This window comes from Ictidomys tridecemlineatus, chromosome 7 (assembly GCF_052094955.1).
Source record: "Ictidomys tridecemlineatus isolate mIctTri1 chromosome 7, mIctTri1.hap1, whole genome shotgun sequence".
NCBI classification, from domain to species: domain Eukaryota; kingdom Metazoa; phylum Chordata; class Mammalia; order Rodentia; family Sciuridae; genus Ictidomys; species Ictidomys tridecemlineatus.
In genome coordinates, this window is record NC_135483.1 from 131167712 (window position 1) to 131175190 (window position 7479).

A 7479-nucleotide genomic window follows, 5' to 3' on the forward strand; every position below is an offset into this window, starting at 1 on the left:
AAAATAACTCACTACATTTTATGATAATGTTTGTCTTTGTAATAATCATGTGTTTCTGAGATATGTTAAATCTTCTCTGGTGATTCTAAAGGTATATTTATTCCAGACATTCTGCCTTAAATAATGTCTTATAATAATGCTGTATTTTATGATCATGCTGCAGATAGATCTAGCAATAAGGCTGAAAAGTAATGGCATGTGGTAAAAGCCACTATTGCCAGTACTGCACATTAAAATTTATGATTAAGATGAGCACAATGGGTTATGCCTGTAATCCAGCTACTTGGGAAACTGAGGCAGGAGGATCATAAGTTTGAGACCAGCCTGGGCAACTTAGGGAAACCCTGTCTTAGAATAAAATAAAAAATCCTGGGGATGTAGCTCAGTGAATTAGAGCATTTGCTTAGCATGTATGAGACGCTAGGTTTAATCCCCACTACCACCAAAATAGACAAACAAACAAAACTTGTCATTTAACCCAAAAGGAGATTGGAGGTATGACAAGGTGCTCCTATTGATGTTCAGAAAGTTTATCTATGAAGCATGAACCCAGATAGAATTGAAAAGATAAAAAATTTACAGAGATTTTAGTTTTCTCATTTTTTTGGTAATTATTTATTTGGTACTTTGAATTGTTGTAGTAGTTTTTACTAATGGTGAAGAGGATTCTAAACCTTGAATGTCCAGGATAATTCTGCATATGACAGTGTGTACATCCATTGGCTTTCTTACTTAACTTTGTATCTCACAAAGATATTCATTTTTAAATTATGGATTTAATTAAAATTTTTATTTTTTAATATTCTTTTAACCTTCAACTAATGAATGGATAGGAAAGAATTGGATGTTCTTCATTTTATCCTGAATTTTATAGCTTCTATAGTTCTGATCAGCAGCATATGAATCCTCTGACCATTTAATCATATTTTTCTTAAAGAAAATATTTATGAAATGCTAATAAACTATTAAGTGAACAAGTAATACAATATGTGATAATTTTTACACCCTTCCTGCAGTGTGTAAAATTTTAATACAAACTTGGTGTATACTTGATAACAATTTACATGTTTATTTTACCATCTGGTAAATGTGTAAACGATATTTTGAGAAGCACATTTCATATTCACTTTAACAACTTATCCTTGACAATATGTGCCCCATCTTATGTATCGACTGGAAGGATCTTGGAATTTTTTGAAAACATGAATCCAGGAAAAAAAAAATTCCTGTCCTAGTTTGCTTGTTTTAAAAATTATGGAAATTTAAGATTTAGGTTTTGTACCAAACTGAGGGATTGTGTTGTTTGCTGACTGTTACCAGACATCCTGCTAATTAGGGTAGAATAATCAGAGAGGCTTCCAAATATTATATAATGTACATCAAAACCAGGTTTCCTACCAACACTACAGGCCACTTAGGTAGCAATAATAAAATAAATAGATTGTGTGTGTTGTTGTATAACAGTATCACATCTTTTCTAGAGTGTTTGGCTTGCTATCACTTGTGTCTAAATATGGGAAGATCATTTTTCCAATGTGCTGCAATGAACCTCAAGTGGATAGCTTTTATCGAATACTTTAACAGCATTTACGACACTTTGGCCTTCTGCCTTTTTTATTTCATTCTTTTTGCTTATTGGTCTCACTGGAATAAATCTCAGGGACTTGCACAAAATAAGCAAACAGATGATTCCCTATTTAGTTTTTGTTTAAATGCACTCTTTCTGAGCTGGTAATAATCTGAGAACCTTTGTAAAATTTCATGGACTACCTCTACATACTAATTACCATCTGCCCATCTATAATAAAGGGCTTGGTAAGCAAATTGTAAATGTTAGCTTTAACAAACTTACTCCTCATAACAAAATCTTTATGTTGAAATCAAAATACAACTCAAAACCACACATTTTTTATTTGTTAGATTTAGAAATCAAAGTACAGGGCCATCTTTGAATATTTCTGTAAATGAATTATCATCAGTTTTTTAAATTCTAAATAGCAGTTTGAAACTCCTCAGATTAGTTCCCCTTATCATTTGTTTCTTTATAGAATGACTATCCTACTGTTAATGATCATGTAACATAATTCTGAGAAATATCTGAGTTCATCTTTTTCTACAGCTGATTTGAGTGAGCTACATTGTTCCTGATGCTTTATAAAGCTTATAACCTACTTTCTGCAACAACCATGCAAGATAAACAGCAGCTTTGCTTTCAGGTAGAGACTGAGGCAAAGGAAGTTCAAACTATGTAAACCTTCTTATGGTTATACAACTAGTAAACGTTAGAGCAAGAATTTAACCCCAGTTTAGCTCATCTGAAACCACCATTGCCTCAAACTTATTAGTAAGGAGAATATAGAATCTTATTTTAATGAATTATTAAAATATGCAACATAGTGCCAATTAGTCTTGGAAGAATAAAGTTGCCTAACATAGGTATGAAATGATAAGATAGAGACTGGGATGACAGAAGAAAACGGAGATGATCTCTTAGAATCCACACAGCACTTTGACTTTTCTAAAATCTGCCTCTGTTTGAGCTATTATTCCATGCATCCAATCAATTACCTCAAGCCAATTCACTTAGGTTTACTTTGCAATGAAATGATTGGAAATTCAAATCAAGTATTTAAGCACCAACTAATATTTAATTTAAAAAACAAACAAAAATAGTATCTCAGACACCATGGCAACTCTGGAAAACAGTTGATTATTTTTAAATAACAAGTATTATAATGATAATATTAATAACAAATACTTATTGAATGCTTCTCTTATGACACTATTCTAATTTCTTAAACAAGTACTAACAATCCTGTGAGACACCTATTATTATTATTATTTCCATTTTGCAGATGAAGGAACTGAAACACAGATCAAGTAACTTGTCAAGGACACAATAAATAATAGTTGAACCAGAGTTTGAACTCAGACAATTTTGTTTTAGAATAATGACTATTAGTAGTATGGTATTAAGTGTTAAGATAAATGAGATAGTAACTGATCTATTTCTCATTCAGGACTATTAATACAAAAATTAATATGAAGAAAAACAATGGTATCAAATAGGAATTAAAAACTTAAGGAAGAAATGAATCTGCAGTGATTCTTTAGTCCTTTAGTTTATTTAATTATGTAAAACAAGAGCAAACCAAATAGATAGTTTGCTTTTCAGTTTTCAAAACAGAATTAGGGTTTTATTTTAGGTATATAATATTCATTATTTCTTCCAAATGGAATAATAGGAAAATATGTTGTTTGTGGATCTGCCAAACATTTCTCATTATTAGTGTCTTATGGCTCTTTATTGTTATCAAATTGAACTATTTCAGAATTAAATACAGTTTAAGTATGTAAGCTTCCTTCATGGCCAATGAACTGAAAAGATTTCACCTTTTATTTATAATTATCAGTGCCTCAGTGATATTTTGGTGTAGTACAACTTCTTTTGTATAACTTAAATAAAGTATATCTGGTAAATTAGAGAAAAGCATTTTCATTAAAATTGCATTATGTTTTGAAATTATCAGATTTTATTTAGCATGCCAATAAATTTATCCTGGTAATAAATTAATATGTACAGTTATAAAAAAATGTTTGGTGCTATCCAAGAAAAATGCTTCTGAATGTGTAAAGTATATGCAGAATCCTTTAAACAGCTGACTTAATTTTCAAACTCAGAAGTGTGGTAACATCAAGTTATTGAAGAAAACTGGAGTTTCCATTCCCTGGAATTTATGATTAAGACAGTTTTGAGTTTATAAAGGTTTCAATCGCCCTTTCAGTTCTGGTAAGCTCCCGTACCTGAAATGAGAACTAACAGCTGAAAAACCTCCTGACCCCATCTCTTACCTGTACAGGTGAGGAATTCACTGGCCTGGCCTCAGACTCCAGAGCTAATCATACAGAGCCTGAGTTAAATCAGTTCTCAGAGTGCTCTGCAAATGGCTAAATAAGACATAAGCATCACTCAGAATTCCAGTCATACCTGAAAAACCTTGGTTTTATATTCTGCTTAAAAAAGGATTAATTTCTGAATGTTCTTTTGTAGTTTTCAAACTTAAATGGTGCAGTTGCTTTAAAACAAAATCATTCCCATAATACAGTATATCAACAACCACTGACTGCTAGTACTGTTTATATTTTCTTCTGGGATGTTTGAACTTGGGTATATTTTCTTCCTGTATATTTTTAAGGAAAGGACAATATTTGTGGAATTCATTAGAAGCTTGTTAAATTTACATGGAGTCATCTAGTCACTCATTTGGCCAGTAATAATGGTCAGAACCTTTGAAAGATTGCTAAAATAAAAATAGTTTTTAGTTTTTTTGAAAAAATAATATCAACTAAAATACTTACATAGAACAAACACATGGTAGGCCTAATTACTGTAAGCTTACAGATCAAGTTGCTTTGGGTGTGTGATAGATTTGCTCTAAAGTTGAATATTCTATTTTATATGCTTTATATTATTATTATTTTCCTCAAGAAATATCCATTTAAAAGTGAAAATTTTTGATACAGTTTGTTTGTTTTTGGTACTAGGGATTGAACCTAGGGGCACTTTACAACCAAGCTAAGTCCCTAGCCCTTTTAATTTTTTTACTTTGAGACAGGTTCTAAGTTGCTCAGGGCCTCACTAAGTTGGTGAGGCTGGCCCTGACCTGGAGAGTCTCCTGCCTCAGCCTCTGGAGTTGCTAAGATTACAGGTATACATCAAAATTACAGTGCCAGGCTAGTATAGTTTTATTACTAACCAAATGTGTATATTTATATCAATATCAAAATATGAAATCAAATTTCACAAGCAAATTATGTTTTCTTATCTAATAATGAAATTTACCAAAGAATTTCTCATTGAATATGCCCTCTCATGAGTCTTTTTTAAATTATTGTTAATCTCAAAATGTAAATTTACTTTCTCTTTCTTAACGAAGATGCAATTTCTATAAAAAGGAGACAAATAGGACATGTAAAAAATAGTAATAGAATTTCTTTTATGTTTATGGGGCTTATTTTTATAGTTTCAAATAAATATAGCTATGTGCAAATTGAGAAAAATTTCCTCCCATATTTTAAAGATAGTTTGCAGTTTGAAACTCCTCAGATTAGTTCCCCTTATCATTTTGAGACTTCAGGTTAATCTTGGGGGCAGAATGTTTGCCTTGTATGCACAAGACCTGGGTTCAATCTTCAGCACCACAAAATAAATGCAAAACCAAAACTGTCTCTGTGTTTTTATGAATGGGCTTTTAATTTTGTGGTCTCAGTTTTCAAATAAGACATCCACAAAAGGAGTGAATACTTCTGAATGCTTAGTTTTGATAGTTTATTTAGTACCTTATTATGAAAAAATTAATTGAGCCTATTTGTGAGACAAAATATTCAAATTTATTTCTGTGTCATTGTGGTAAAAATGGTCTGAAACTGGATCACATGCTTTTTTTCAGCAGCACTGCTCCCTCTCCTCCCACCCCAACAAGTGTCCTTCTGAATAAACTGAGGTTTACTTATAGGCTAGAGGCCTGATTGCAGCTCTTGTTCTTTTTTTTTTATTTTTTTATTTTTTATTTATTGGTTGTTCAAAACAGCTCTTGTTCTTGATCATCCCAGGCTCCTCAAACTGTGTCTTTGTTTGATAAATGGCTTCTCTAGTTCTTTCTGAGTAAACTCAACCTCTCCTTTTCTCCTGTATCTATTGAAATTTGCTTGAATATCTTACCAGTTGTTCTTAACCATAGCTGCTCATTAGAATCACTTGTTATGCTTCAAAATGAAACAAAACAAAACAAAAAAATAACAGATGCCCAGGCTAAAATAAGAATCTTTGGAGCAGAAGCTAGGGCATTAGTGTGTTTAAGAAGTATCCAGATAATTCTAATGATTATTAGGGCTGAGCACCACTGAACTAAAAGGATGAAATGTTTGTTTCAGAAGTCGGCACATAGGTTGAGCAGAAATTTGGGGCCTTGAGTCCTTCCAATATCCCTAAAGTCACTTTGTGTGAATAATGTCTCCTTTGCTTATTCGAAGGCTAGCCATGGTGGGTAACCCAGGGAGGACAAGCTGTTTAGAAGTATGTATCTTACTAAAAGTCTGTAGAATTTGTTTAATTCGTTTATCATCCCCAAGTAGGAAATAAGAAGTCAGTTTTTTTCTGTCCTCTCCCTTAAATTATGTTAATATTTGGCATTTTTAAATAACAGTTATTTTGATTTACTCTATTTCTGCTTAGTGTTTGCAAAAATTTCAATACATTATGTAATGGCTTTGACAACTTATCCGTTATTTGAGTACCTGTATAGAAGGAAATAAAAACAACTCCTCTTTTTGGATAGGTCAATAAATAATAGCCAGAGCTTGATTAAATCCATTCACAAGCGCTGGCATTTAGATTAGGTGCTATCTGAAACTTGCATGGATTAATCGATTCTTTTCTTTTAAAGATCTTACACTGAGTTGCACCATAGTGGATCAAATACTTTTAATTAACTCAAATGAAAGCAGTATCCAGCACCTACCTATGGTCTCAGAAATTGTTTTGCTGTTTGGTGGAACTAAAATTGTACAGACTATTTGATGGAACCTGTTCAAACTGGTTCTTAAGGAATTAAGATAATTTAAAGAATCTTTAAAGCCTATATTACTTTGGATTAAGTAGATGTTTGTAAAAAAACTAATTTTACATTGGAATGAAGTGTGGCTCTGGGAATCTATTCTGGGATCTGTAAGTTATTTAATTTTATTGAGTTGCTATCTCTCCCTCAACAATTTGAGCATGATGTTTCCCTATACATATAATAGAGAGTCTGGGGGAAAGAAAACCTTGTAATAAATGAAATATTATTGAACCTTCAGTAAAGCTATGTTGAAGTCATTTAATAAAATATGTTATAAAATAGTGAATTATAGCACTAAAAGTGCTAAATTATTAAGAACCCAATACAAAAGGTCTAATGTATCCCTGAAGTACTTTGGTACTACCTTTTGAATATCATATAGTTGACTGTATTTAATGAGTATCTTATGTTTATTTCTTTTATTAGACTTCGCTGGTCTAGAAAGCAGGGGCTCTATTTTCTTCATGTTGAGTCCAGTATAGATGCTGGCACATATAATGGACTCAATAAATTCTGCTCAATGAATTTTACTTATGTCTTGTAGATGACAATTTCATCATCTTACAAAAATTAGTATATTGTTTTTTTAAAAAAAATTTTGGGAGGAACACTATTTGAAAACAGTTTTGTGTCTGAAAATGCAAACAAATTTATAGAAGATTCATTGCTTTTGAATAGGTGCATTGGATCTGGAAGTGAATAACACTATTAAGACATAGCAACTACTGGAGGACTGAGGCCTTCTGTTTGGTAGTAGGCAGTGAGGTGTATAGGAGGGACTGTGGAGTTTAGAATTAGAATTGGATTTGACTGTTCTACTTTCATGCTGGGTGATCCTGAGAAAATTAATGTTTTAGTT